The following is a 15,118-nucleotide window of genomic DNA, read 5'->3' on the forward strand; positions in this document are numbered from 1 at the left end:
AGACCTTGGTTTCTTCTTTTGATGTGGTGATACTCACAAGAGTTAATAGATGAGTCATTTCTTGGGGAAAGGCAGGGAAAAGAGCTGATCATGCCTTCATCAAAAAAAGCACAAACAGACCTTTTCTAAGAAGGGCCTGTTCGGTCTTCCCGCAAGAGCCCTGAATCACTGCATACTTATAGACAGAGTCATTATACCTATACAGAGCAGTATCAAGTTATACCAGAATCCTACTTTTGCCAATGTCTTCCCTGGTTTGTTTGGTTTTTTTCCCTCTTACAGAAAGATAGACAGGTGAGCTATGAAGCAATAATCAGAAGTCAAGCAGGAAAAAACTAGAGAGATTGGCTAACATTTTTTTAGAAGAATTATTCTACCTCATGGCATTAAACAATTATTATAATATTTCTTTTACTGAACCTACTTCACTATTTCATTTCAATCCATATCCATACAGTTTTCCAAGTAACATTTACTTTATGCATTAAATAGCCAATAGTCACAAAGTATAAGAAATGTCTACATTAAAGGAAAAAAAACAGCTTTTTAATAGCACACTATAAAGTACTATATACATACTATAAAGCACTTGCTCATTAAAGGAAACAGGGAACTATATACAGAAGGGTTCTATAAATATTCAATAGCAATCAAGAGGTCAGATTTTTTAAATGTACAATTTTTACCACATACTTTAGTGATGAAATAATCCTAAACTTTAAAGCAGAAACAGGCCTTTGAATCTTACACAAAGGCCAGTATCTCATAATTAACTTTTATATTTATTTTATAACAAAGAGAAAAATATTTTTATATTACAATGGTCATATTAAACAAATGACTCATTAATACTATTCAGATGATAACACCTTGATGTTATAGCTTCTAATAAAACCTGATCTATTCCACAATGGAATGAATTGTTCCAAAGCTTTTCTACATCCCAACTGCATCTAGACAAGGCAATTCTATAATGTTTTCAATATGTCAATCTCTCTCCCATTCTGATCCCCAAAGGTGAAGGAATTCTATGGTTAAAATATATACGACAAAGGGGGTGCTTGGGTGACTCAGTTGGTTAAGTGTCTGACTTCAGCTCAGGTCATGATCTCAGGGTCCTGGGATGGAGCCCGCGTTGGGTTCCCTCACTCAGCAAGGAGTCTGCTTGTCCCTCTGCACCTCCCCTTGCTCATGCTCTCTCTAAGTAAAATCTTAAAAAAAAAAAAAAAAATACACACATACACACACACACCCCAAAGGGGAAAGTTATATGTAAAATATATTCAGCCTTCTATTTATAGCTCAGTATTTGGGTGCCTTTTACCATTATTGTTGATAGTTACTGTTCTCATTAGACTTCTTTTTCTAGGAGCTGGGTTTATTTGAAAGGAACACAGGGCTTGTTAAGGCTTTGTCCAAGAAACTGCTCCACCTAGTGTCAAAAGTGTTCACATATCACATTATTTGCGACGTTAATTCTTGCAAAAGGACTCAATTCTTTCTGTTATTGTTAAACAGAATAGACTTTATAAATCATAAATGGCACTTACAGTTTACAAATGGCTCTTTAATCATCTGCTTGTCTTGTAACTTCGTGAATAATAATGTACGTGCGTATAAGGAGCATGCCTAAGAGGTATTTCTCATTATCAAGTACCAAAGTTCCTGTTTATGTTAACCTGGTTGTTTACAGGATTATGAATCATATTTTTCTAGTAATGGGAAGTAATCCTAAGGTGGCTACTGAAATAACCCATCAGGTCTCCCAACTGTTTATAACAATCTAAACTTAATCCATAAATTACTTACTTTTCAAAACGCAACGTTGTAAAAACCAGTATTTAGTAACTGCACACATCAAGGATTACAACATGAAATTAGAATTAAATCTTGCCATCATCAGGCAGCTCATTTGAAAGAAATTCTCCCACTTCCCTCCTCACACAAAGTTGGTTTATTTTCCCTTAATGGTTTTCCACACCATTCAAGCATTCGCACAACTATACTCTCTTATAAAACATCATGTTAAATCTAATGTTATGACCTGGAAGAGAGAAGTGGTAATTCTTTTTTTTGGCAAAGGTATGAGTCAAATGCATGTGTCTTGTAAAAATCCTTAGAAGGTGGTTGGGTCACTAAGGCTCTCATACTCAATATGCTTCTTCTAATTTACTACTGTCACCCTGTGAGTTAGAGCAATGGTTAGCAAATTACAACCTGCCGATCAAATGCAGTTGGGCCACCTGTTTTTGTGTATAAAGGCTGATTAGAAAACAGTCTCATTCCTTTAAACACTGTCCATGGATGCTTTCTCATTGCAGTAATAGATCTGAGGAGTTGCAAGAGAGACTGTATGGCCTAAGATATTTACTATCTGGCTCTTTGCAGAAAAAATGCTGACCACTGGGCTGTCTAGCCCTGGGTCAGACCATTATTAAGGTGGAAATTTTGATTCATCCAAACAGAGATGCATGAAAGAGATTAACAGCAGCAACGTTACCTTCATTAACTTGTTGTTTTTACTCTGGGCATAATTTCCACTAGTAAATAAGCATTCCTGGATCACTCATGTTCTAAATCTTCTGAAAGGAAACCTGCTACATGCTTGTTAAGACTAAAATAGATTTGTTAATGGATTTCTGGGAATGAATATCCAAGAGAAGAGTGCTTAGAAGGCACAATCTGAGAAAAATCTGCCAGCTACGGAAGTCTTTTTACATCTGATCTACTTATAAAAAAAATGAGTAAAGTAAATGAATGAAATCAGTGGGCTGCACTAACTTACCAGGGAAAATTTGCTCATGAAATAGCACAAAAAGGAACAAAAAAATACCTGCATTAGAAATAAAATTGGTGCTCCCTTAATTTCCTTTTTTTTTAAGGATTTTATTTATTTATTTGAGAGAGAGACTGCGCAAGCAGGGTAATCGGCAGGCAGAGGGAGAGGCAGAAGCAGGCTCCCCACTGAGCAGGGAGCCTGACGTGGGGCTTGATCTCAGGACCCTGAGATCATGACCTGAGCCAAAGGCAGACACTTAACTGACTGAGCCACCCAGGTGCCCCTACAAATGCTATTTAATTTCTAATTAGTTATTTAGTAAGGATACTTTTCTTTTATCAAAAAATAAAATACCGTACCATACAGACATACCAGAGATCATAAGCAGGCTCATATACACTAAATAAAAAAACCAAAAATCACATTTTAAGTCATTCATTGTGCCTGGTGTTTATCTAAATTTAAGTAAATTTAATGCAAAAAACATATTACAGTGTTGTTTAGAAAGCAGAGAGTAAATGTAGTTTTATTTGCTGGGGAAATAAAGAGGCTGTAGTGATGTTCAATATAAAACTATTATGCAAAATAAGAAAAAGCCATATATAGATTAGGTCATTTTTCATCAACAGTCTTTTTTTTTCTAAAGATTTTATTTATTTATTTGACAGAGAGAGACAAAGCAAGAGAGGGAACACAAGCAGGGGGAGTGGGAGAGGGAGAAGCAGGCTTCTCGCTGAGCAGGGAGCCCTATACGGGGCTCGATCCCAGGACCCTGGGATCATAACCTGAGCCAAAGCAGACGCTTAATGACTGAGCCACCCAGGCGCCCCTCATCAACAGTCTTAACAGTCAGATGTTAGGGACAGTCGGTTTTGCCAATAAAGGAAGTCCAATTATTCTGCCTTATTATGCACAACACCCACCCCCCCCCAGGATTTTTCAAAGATTTTATTTTATACTAACTTATTCAACATATATTTATTGAACACCTACTATGCACCAGATACTATTCTGGATACCAAGAATACAGCAGTAAGCAGGGTAGAAAAAATTCCTGTCCTTAAAGAGCTCATATTTTATTTTATATACTTGGTTTTTTTTTTTTAGGGGGGAAGGAGCAGAGGGAGAGAAAGAGAGAGAATCTTAAGCAGGCTCCATGCCCAGCATGGGGCTTGATCTCACAACCCTGAGATCATGACCTGAGCCGAAATTAAGAGTCAGGTACTTAATCAACTGAGTCACCCAGGTGCCCCAAGAGCTTATATTTTAGAAGTGAAGCTCATACTTTAGTATCTGCATTTTATAGCATATTTAATTTTTCTTATTTCAGCTACTTGCAATTTCAAACACTATCCAATCCCTCAAATTTGAAACCCTTCCTACTGTCACTGCTTTAAATCAGGTAATTACTACCTCTCACCTGGACAGCTGCCTTCTAACTGGACTCATTTTCAGTTGCTTCCCCACCAAATCTACCCTCCACATTGCTGCCAGAGTTATGTTCCTAAAACACGTTAAAACTTGTTTGAAAAACGCTTTACGACACATAAACTCTGTAGTCTGATGTTCAAAGCTTTCCACAATTTGGCACCAACCTATTATCTCGCATGGGTCTTCTTTCCATTTCCAAGATATCCTACTTTCATGTCTCTGCATTCACTGCTTTTCCCTCAACAAACCCATATTATGAACTTTTCCTGTTCTTTCTCCAAGAGAATTCCTCCTTATTTTAGGGGTCCCAAAACAATTTATATCGCTATGAGAGTACTTACCACAATATCCTGCAGCATAATTATTTAATGTAATAGGTATCTTCTCCTCTATATACCCAATTCCTTTTGTAATTCACATAGTATTTCAGAATGTTTTACACTAAGGAAATGTTCAAGCTTTCTGAAATGAACTGAAATGAACTACTAGTGATGATTTTACGAAAGAATTCAATTTTTTGAGACTACATAAGACAACCCATTTGTTTGCAGTCTTAGTTCGAAAAAGTCTCAGAAAAATGAATGTTATCTAAGCGAATATTTCTGATTTTATGAAGTAGTTAGATGCCAATTTAAAAGAACAGCAGGGGTGCCAGTCTGGCTCAATTGGAGGAGGGGGTGCCAGTCTGGCTCAATTGGAGGAGCATGAGTTTGAGTCCCAGGTGGGGTATAGAGATTACTTAAATAAATAAAACTTACAATAAAATAAAATAACTACAGCAGACATTACTCATTTGTATGTAGACAAATGGACTATAAAATTTTTTTTTAAAGATTTGTTTATTTGATAGAGCGAGCGAGCACATGAGCAGGGGTAAACGGCAGATGGGAGAGAATATCCACACAGACTCCCACTGAGCCGGAGCCCAACGTGGGACTCAATCGCACAACCCGGGGCTTGATCTCACAACCTGTGAGATCAGGACCTGAGATGAAAACAAGAATCAGATGCTTAATCAACTGAGCCACCCAGGTACCCCCAGACTATAAAATTCTGTACTAAAACAGAATATTTAAGTATAGCATATATAGAAAAGTGCATTATGCATATATCCTAATTAATTATTATAGCATATCCTCTATCCAGATCAAGAAACAGAAACACACAATAAAGGGACATATCCTATTGGCTGTTAAGACTGATTGTAAAGCGGGGCGCCTGGGTGGCTCAGTTGTTAGGTCTCTGCCTTCAGCTCAGGTCATGATCCCAGGGTCCTGGGATTGAGCTCCGTACTGGGCTCCCTGCTCAGCGGGGAGGCCTGCTTCTCCCTCTCTCTGCCTGCTGCTCCCCCTGCTTATGCTCTCTCCCTCTTTCTCTGTTAAATAAATAAATAAAATCTTAAAAAAAAAGACTGAGTATAAAGTTACTGCAATGAAAACTTTTTTCAATTGGTTTGTCAATTTCTACAAAGTTTTGACTGATATTGAACTGATTTTGTAGATTAAAACTGGGAGAACTCACAGCCTTGCAATATTCTATCTTTTAATTTGTAAATATGATACACTCCTTTTATCTGTATCTTTCTACTTCCAATAATATTTTACAATTTATATAGAGGCCAACCACATCTTTTATTAATTTATTCTTAGATTTTTGCTCTTTTAAAAATGCTATTATAAAATGGTACATCTGAAAAATTTCACTCTCTAAATGTTTACTGTAGTATATAGAAATACAATTGGTTTTTTTTTGTTTTTAAAGATTTTATTTATTTGACAGAGAGACAGCAAGAGAGGGAACACAAGCAGGAGGAGCAGGAGAGGGAGAAGGAGGCTTCCTGCTGAGCAGGGAGCCCGATGTGGGGCTTGATCCCAGGACCCTGGGATCATGACCTGAGCCGAAGGCAGACCACCCAGGCGCCCCTATAGAAATACAATTGTTATATATATGTTGACCTCGCATCCAACAATTACACTACACTCCCCTATTAATTTTCCAGATTTGTGGAAGTTATCACCTCTCTGTAGTTCTGCCAAATTTTTCTTTTTATTTGTTTTTATTTTCTAAAGTAAGCTCTATGCCCAATGGGGGACTTAAACTCATAACCCTGAGATCAAGAGTCGCATGCTCTACAGACTGGGCTAGAGAGGTGCCCCAAGTTTCTTTTTATATGTTGAGTATATATTATTAAACAAATACAGATTTATAACTGTTACATCTTCCTGGTGAACTGAATCTTTTATTATTAAGAATGGATACATTCTGGGGCACCTGGGTGGCTCAGATGGTCAGGTGTCTGCCTTCAGCTCAGGTCATGATCCCAGGGTCCTAGGATCGAGCCTTGCATCAGGCTCCCTGCTCAGCAGGGAATCTGCTTCTCCCTCTCCCTCTGCCCTCCCCCTACCCCAGCTCATGTTCTCTCTAACAAATAAAATCTTAAAAACAAAGAATGGATGCATTCTAGAGGTGCCTGAGTGGCTCAGTCCATTAAGCATCCAACTTTTTTTTTTTTTTTTAAGAGAGAGTGACTGACCGAGCGTGGGGGTCAGAAGGAAAGGGAGAGAGAATCTCAAGCAGGCTCCACACCCAGCAAGAGCCTGATGCAGGCTCCATCCACGACCCTGAGATCAAGTCTCAGACACTTAACTGAGTCACTCAGGTGCCCCAAGCATCTGATTCTTGATATCAGCTCAGGTCTTGATCTCAGGGTTGTGAGTTTGAGCCCCACGTTGGGCTCCATACCGGGTGTGAAGCCTACTTAAAACAAAATTTAAAAAAAGAATGAATGCATTCTATAAACACTTCTTATCTCATACTCCTACTTTGATTTCAATATAGCTACATAAGGTTCTTCTTGGTTGACAATGAATGGGCTCATCTTTTTCCAACCTTTTACTATTAATTTCTATGTATTCATATTTTATGTATGTAGTTTGTATACAGCAAACAATTAAATATTTTTTAAAACTATTTTCTTTATATATTTAAGAGAGAAACAGAGAGAATGGGTGAGAGACAGAGAGAGAGCACAAGCTGCAGAGAGAGGCAGAGGGAGAGGGAGAAGCAGACTCCCCACTGAGCAGGGAGCCAGATGTGGTGCTTGATCCCAGGACCTGGGATTGTGACCTGAGCCGAAGGCAGACACTTAACCAAATGAGTCACTCAGGTGCCTCCATTAAATATTCTTTTACATTTATTTGTACAACAGGAAGGAATATCTATTCTACTTATATTTATATAATTATTGATATATTTGGATTTAAATCTACCAGCAATGGTTACTATTCATCCTGCCTGTTTTATGTTCCTTTTGTCCTTCCTTGTCTTCTTTTGGCTTGGTTTTTTGTTTGTTTTTTTCTTTTTAAGTAGGCTCCATGAACAGCATGGAGTCCAATGCAGGGCTTGAACTGACAACCCTGAGATTAAGACCTGAACTGAGATCAAGAGTTAGATGCTTAGCTGACTGAGCCACCCAGGTGCCCCTGGCTTGATTTTTTAAAAATTACTCAATTTTGGGGGTGCCTGGGTGGCTCAGTTAAGCCTTGGACTTCTGACTTCGGCAAGTGTCATGATCTCAGGGTTGTCAGATCGAGAACCCTGTGTTGGGCCCCATGCAGGGTGGAGAGCCTGCTTAAGATTCTCTCCCTCTCCCACTAGCCCTCCCCACCACCCATTCATATTCTCTCTTAAAAAAATAAATAAAATAAATAAATTTTAAAAACAATTTTTACCTGCCCCTATTAGTTTGACAGCACTACATTTTTGTAGTGCTTACTCTTTTTTTTTTTTTTAAGATTTTATTTATTTATTTGACAGAGAGAGAGACAGCAAGAGAGGGAACATAAGCAGGGGGAGTGGGAGAGGGAGAAGCAGGCTCCCCACTGAGGAGGAGCCTGATGTGGGGCTCGATCCCAGGACCCTGGGATCATGACCTGAGCCAAAGGCAGACGCTTAACGACTGAGCCATCCGAGCACCCCATGTAGTGCTTACTCTAAACATTGTAAGTCCTTGTTTATTACAGTGTTATATAAATTAGTATCTTGCCTTTAACAGGGCAATGCAAATACCTTAGAATAATCTTCAGTAATTTCAATTACTACAATCTGATTTGTAGATGATGTATTTTAATTCTCTTTATATATTTTAATCTCTCAAGACATTATCATTACTATCCATCTTAATTTAAATTTATCCATATATTTACTCTTTTCAATACAGGGTTTCAATACAGAATCACTGGGCTTCAATACAGAATCACTTTTCTTTGATTCAAAGAACACCTTTTAGTATTTCCTTTAGAGAATGTTTGCTAGTATCTTTATTTTTTAGTTCACAGGATACTTTATGAGTATAGAATCCTCCGTTGTTAGCTATTTTCTTTTAGCCCTTTAAAGATACCATTCCAGGGATGCCTGGGTGGCACAGCTGGTTGGGCCTCTGACTCTTGGTTTTGGCTCAGGTTGTGATATCCGGGTCATGAGATTGAGCCCCCAGCTGGGCTCAGTGCAGAGTCTGCTTGGGATTCTCTCTCCCTCTGCCTCTCCTGCTCTTGCGCTCTTTCTTTCTCAAATAAAGAATAAATTTTTGGGGTGGCTGGGGGGGCTCAGTCAGTTAAGTGGCAGCGTTTGGCTCAGGTCACGATCTTGGTGTCCTGGGATCGAGCCCCACATCGGGCTCCCTGCTCGGTGGGAAGCTTGCTTCTCCCTCTCCCTCTCCCCCTACTTGTGTTCCCTCTCTCACTGTCTCTCTCTCTGCCAAATAAATAAAATCTTTAAAAAAAAAAATTGTTTAAGAATAATAGCTAAACTATGTAAAATGAAATGACTGCTCTTTAAATAAAATCAGAGTAAGAATAATGATAGTATCTAAATAAAATCTTTAAAAAAAGATTAATGATAATAGTAGCTATCATTTCTTGAGGACTTTATACTAGCCACTGAACTGAAAAGTGTACATGTGTATTTCATTTAATTCTCAAAACAGGCTTGTGCTATTATCATTCCCATTTTCAGTTGAATAAACTAAGGTTTAAAAGTTAAGAAACTTGCCAAATATCACAGCTAGTAATATTTGATCAAGCATTCAAACCCAGCTGTTTGACAATATGCCTATCACCTTCCATGATAGGAATGAAAGATTTTAGTCCCACAACAAAATCATCTTCAATCACTTGCATATTCCTGAATAATAAAGAAAAGAATGGAATTACAGCATTATATCTGAAACTGGCCATGCCAAGGAAGTATGTCCTACCTGTAAATATTTATGTTACAACAGAAAGAAAGGCTAATAACTGTTAAACTAATTAATATGGAAAACTATTAGGAAAACTTATTTTCCATTAACTGGTATTATGTAGGTATAAATACAGATAAATAATAGAATACGTTTTTAAGTAAAACTTTTTGAGGGTTTCATATTTATCTAGAATAGAATTTGCAAATACAGTACCGTACGTTGATTGTATTAGCAATGCCACCTAGTGGCAGCCAAATATAGACATATTTAAAAAAGTACAGACACACTTAAAAAAGTTCTAGAAGAACTTGAAAAAAGTTCTAGAAGAGTGGTTCTTAACCTGTCATGGGTTACAGTCTTTGGTGAATGTAATATTATAGGTCCCTTTTGCCAGAAAGATGCATATTTGCAAAGACACATAACAACATGTATAATTTCAGGGCATTAACAGATCTCCTGAAGTCCATCTGATGACTATTACAATTAATGGAACAAACAACTAACCTAAAGGCCCAACTAATTCCCCTTGACCCTTGAGAAAAAAATCCATTCACTCCCCTTCCTTTACTCTCTGGTTAGTAATCAGTAATCCTGCATAAACAGTATCTAACTTTTCCTTTGTGGCTAGATATCTGTTCTCTGAAAACTACTAGATTTCCACTGTTTTCAAATCAATTTACAAAATTTAATGGTAGCCCACACTAGTCATTTTTCTCTATTGATTTTCATTAAATTTAATGTGGATCAAACAACTTTTACTTCTGATGTTTAAAGAAGTAATAAGAACCTTCAGGGCATCTGAATTAATTTATAACTTCAACCTAAAATAGAAATGAAATTATTGATTAACAAACTTAAAAACCAAGACAATTTTTCAATTTTATTTATTATTTTTTTAAGTAGGTTCCACACGCAATGAGGGGCTCGAACTGACAACCCTGAGATCAAGAGTCATATGCTCTACCGACTGAGCCAACCAGACGCCAAGATAATCTTTCCATTTTAAAGGCAGATACAGGTATCTAATATTGTAGGAACTTTGAGATCACCATTTAGTTGTACAATGAGTTATAATTACCTAAATGAAACTTTTAAAAGAGGTAACTTTCATACTGAGAAGAACCTAATTGGGAAATTTTGCTTATTTTAAACAGGAAAAATTTCCCTATTTCATTTTTCCCCCCTATTTCATCTTAAAGCCATGATTTCTAGTAAAGAGTACTATGAAGAAGAATGAATGAAATCTTTTCCTTTTGCTAAATTTGGTTTCTTTTTCCCTTTTTTACTACAAATTATTATCAAAAGGATAGTTAAATTTCTGACCAGACTATGCTCCTCACATGGTGACTTGTTTTCTTGATGAGGAGTTATATATGTATATAGAAAATGTGCCAGTTTCATTAGCATAAAAATATATGACATGAGAATGTTAGTATCACATCCCTATGTGAGAATAAAGGCTCATAAATGAAAGGAGGTATAATTAGGACTTTCCAAACACAATCACACTTCACAGATACAAGGCAAGAGGAGTGGTGATCTATAAAGGATAAACTCTGTAGATCATCACCAAGAAAATGTTAAGTTTTAAAAGTACAAACAAATTATTTAGAATAGCTTCTTAAATAACACAGATCAAATTTTTAAACCTTTATTTGATTCTGCTTTTGCTTCTGGTTTCCTCTCTATTTTATCTCTTCTATAACTACAAAATTTACAAGTGGATAGTCTATACTTATTGAATAATTTTTTTCCTCCACATCTGATACCCTATTGGTTATTGACTACCTTCCTCTTGGGAGTACTACATAAGGTAATTTATGTAAAGTGCTGAGCACACAGCCTGGCATATAGTAAACATTCAGTAATTGTTAGGGTATCATTCAGGATAAGCTATAATAACAAACAACCCAAATTAAGTAAATTAACAAACTTTATTTCTCCCTTACTATACATACCCATCGCAGGATGGTAAAGGGAATCTGCTCATTATAGAGTCTCAGGCTCCATCTTCATACAATGGGTGGGTGAAAGAGTATGACAAACCTTGCAGCTTCTGCCAGGAAGCAATAGTTATCACTTATGCTCACATTTCATTGGTCAAAGCAAATCTATGGCTGGAGTTAAATACGATGGAATGCAAAATCTCCCCAAAGGTATGTATACCATAAAAGTAAATACCAAATAAGGATTAAAAAAGAATAGAATCGACTTTAGTTAGTATTACTAGACAAGGACAATGATAAAGTTTGCTATTGTATTAACAAGTAGTACTAACAAGTAGTAACAATGGTGTTAACTTCTTGCAATCTGACGTCCATCTCAACCAGGCAATTGAAAAATAAAGACCGCTGACATCTTGTATTTTCCTTTCGCTCAACTTCCCTGAAAATTATTTTTTGTAGATGCTCATTTTTCTTCATATGCCCCATTACACTTAAGGAATCCTGGAAGGAAAGCCTATGTCTAAATGAAAAGGTCTAAAAACTAAAGATAATCTGGTCAAATGGAAATGTCATATACTAAGTCTTTCTACTTCTTTTTAACAAAGCCTTTACATACTGAATTTGTTTGCTATATTGGTCTTTCACCCATTTTTGATCACCTTTGTCTAAAAAAGTGTTTATCTATTTATTTATTTGATGGGGAGAGAGAGAGAGCGCAAGCACGAGTGCACACAAGCAGGGGAGTGGCAGAGGGAGAGGGAGAAGCAGGCTCTCCACAGAGGAGTGGAGCCTGATACAGGGCTCAATCCCCAGACTCTGGGATCATGACCTGAGCCAAAGGCAGACACTTAACCCACTGAGCCACTCAGGTGCCCCTAAAAAAGTGTTCTTTTGACAACACTGATGCATGATAAAACTCTGAGCAAACAAGGAAGAGAAGTGAGCTTTATCAACTCAATAAAGTACATCTGCAAAAAACCTACAGCTAACATATTTAATGATGAGAAACTAGAGGCTTTCCCACTAAGACTGGGAACAAGGCATGATGTTCCCCCATCACTCCTATTCAAAATCATACTGGAAGACCTAGGTAATGCAGTAAGAATAGAAAATGAAAGGGTACACAGATAAAGAAATAAAACGGTCTTTATTTGCAAATGAGATGATTATCAATGTAGAAAATCCTAAAGAATAAATAAGTCCTGAAACATTGTTATAGCAAGGTTGCAGTACACAAAGTTAATACACAGGTCAACTGCTTTCCTATATACCAGTAATTAATATACACAATCCATGAATCATGTCCCTAGGTAATTACCCAAATGAGTTGAAAACTCATATACACACAAAAATTTTGCATATGAATGTTCATAGCAGCTTTATTCATGATTGCCATAATATGGAAATAACTGTGATGTCCTTCAATAAGTGAATGAATAAACAAACTCTGAGGTACATCCAGACAATGGAATATTATTCAGCATTAAAAAGAAATGAGGTAGGGGCACCTGGGTGGCTCAGTCATTATGCGTCTGCCTTCAGCTCAGGTCATGATCCCAGGGTCCTGGGGTTGAGCCCCATGTCAGGCTCCCTGCTCGGCAGGGAGTCTGCTTCCCCCTCTCCCTCCACCAGCTGCTCCCCCTGCTTGTGCTCTCTCTCTCTCTGTCAAATAAGTAAATAAAATCCTTAAAAAAAAGAAAAAGAAGAAATGAGGAAGCAACTCATAAAAAGACATGGAGGAATTTCTTTCTTTTTTTTTTTTTTTAAAGATTTTTATTTATTTGAGAGACAGAGTGTGGTGGGGAGGGGCAGAGGAAGAAGCAAGTCCCTGCTGAGCAGGGAGGAATTTTAAATGCATACTGTTAAGTGAAAGAAGCCAGGCAGAAAAAGACACATAATGTGTAAATCCAACTATATGACATTTTAGAAAAGCCAAAACTTACAGAGACAATAAAAGGATCAGTGCTTACTAAGGGTTTGTGGGCAGAGGAGAAGTGGAGGGTAGAAATAAATAGGTGGAACACAGGCAATTTTTACGGTAGTGAAACTATTCCATATGATACTATAATGGAGGATACATCACATTACATATTTGTCAAACCCATAGAACTGTAAAACAAAAAATGAATTCTAATGTAAACAATTGGCTTTAGTTAATAATATATCAATGTTGGCTCCTCAATTGTAACAAATGTACCATACCAAAGTAAGATGTTTTTAACAGTGAAACTATCATCATGTTGTACATCTAAAACTAATATATTTCATGTCAATTATACTCCATTTAAAAAACAAAACACAGGGGAAGCTCTGTGTGTGTGTGTCTGTGTGTGTGTGTGTGTAAAATGGTACATGGAAACTTTATCCTTTCTGCAACCCTAAAACTGGTCCAAAAAATAAAGCAAGAATGCAAACAAAGCAAGCCAGCCAGCTACTCAGAAGGAAGGGAAGGGAAGAGAGGGAAGAGAGGGAAGAGAAGGAAGGGAGGGAGGAAGGGAGGGAGGGAGGGAGGGAGGGAGGGAGGAAGGAAGGAAGGAAGGAAGGAAGGAAGGAAGGAAGGAAGGAAGGAAGGAAGGAAGGAAGGAAAGAGGGGTGTGTGGGTTGCTCCACTGGTTAAGCAACCAACTCTTGGTTTTGGCTCAGGTCATGACCCCAGTCAGGGTCATGAGATTGAGCACTGGGCATGGAGCCTGCATAAGATTCTATCTCTCCCTCTGCCCTGCTTGCGGGCTTGCTCTTGAAAAAGAGAGAGAGAAGGAAGGAAGGGAGGGAGGGAGGGAGGGGAGTTCTTAGTCCTTTGCAAATTTCCCTTTTTTTCTGTCCAATCACTGACAGCAGCAACCCATTTGGATCAGGTGAAAATGTCACCTACCTTGCAATATAATTATAGCATCCTTTTAAATTTCTCTTTTTAGATACTTATAATACATACTGAATACCCAAGTGAACACAACACTGTTTTCTATTCAGTTAATGGTATCAATATCTACTCACTCAAGTCAAAAACCAACAATTATCTTTGGCTCCTTCCCACATAACTAAGTCACAACATCTTTATAATTGTACTAGTCACGGGACGCCTGGGTGGCTCAGTTGGTTGAGCGTCTGCCTTTGGCTCGGGTCGTGATCCCAGGATCCTGGGATCAAGTCCTGTATCAGGCTCCTTGCTCAGCGGAGACCCCTCTTCTCCCTCTGCCCTTGCCCCTGCTTGTGCTCTCTCTCTCAAATAAATAAAATCTTTAAAAAAATCATTTATATGATTGTACTAGTCACATTTCTCTAAGATTTGTCTTGTTTCATCCCAATGCTAATACCACTCCAACCACTCTTCTGAAATATTAAAAAATTTATGCCATCTTTTGGCATCATTCTGCTTGCCTTCTCTCTGCAAGTCCTTTTTTGTAATCTCCCCTCCTCTCCATACTTCCTGCTACCTCTAAGGAAGCCTCTGTCTCTCAGAAGGACTATTGTAACTGCCCATCTTCTTTCTCTCCCACTTTCAATCTATCTACCACACTACAGCCAGTATCATGTATTCAAAATGCGGATCTGGTTGTTTTACTTGTACTTAATTTTAGCACATTTAAAATAATTCTAGGGGCGCCTGGGTGGCCAGTCAGTTAAGCGTCTGCCTTTGGCTCAGGTCATGATCCCAGGGCCCTGGGATAGAGCCCCATGTTGGGATCCCTGCTCAGCAGGGAGCATGCTTCTCCCTCTTCTCCG

The 15,118-nt window shown here is 37.9% G+C and overlaps 1 protein-coding gene across 5 annotated transcripts in view; it reads right to left on the reverse strand.

Moving 5' to 3' along the window:
- The window catches only part of VMP1 (vacuole membrane protein 1), a 139,429-nt gene that overhangs the window by 92,933 nt on the left and 31,378 nt on the right, over positions 1 to 15,118 (reverse strand). The window lies entirely within an intron of this gene.

This window comes from Callorhinus ursinus, unplaced genomic scaffold, assembly GCF_003265705.2.
Source record: "Callorhinus ursinus isolate GAN/ISIS: 27379988/994484 unplaced genomic scaffold, GSC_fseal_2.0 scaffold34, whole genome shotgun sequence".
In the NCBI taxonomy this organism is placed as follows: domain Eukaryota; kingdom Metazoa; phylum Chordata; class Mammalia; order Carnivora; family Otariidae; genus Callorhinus; species Callorhinus ursinus.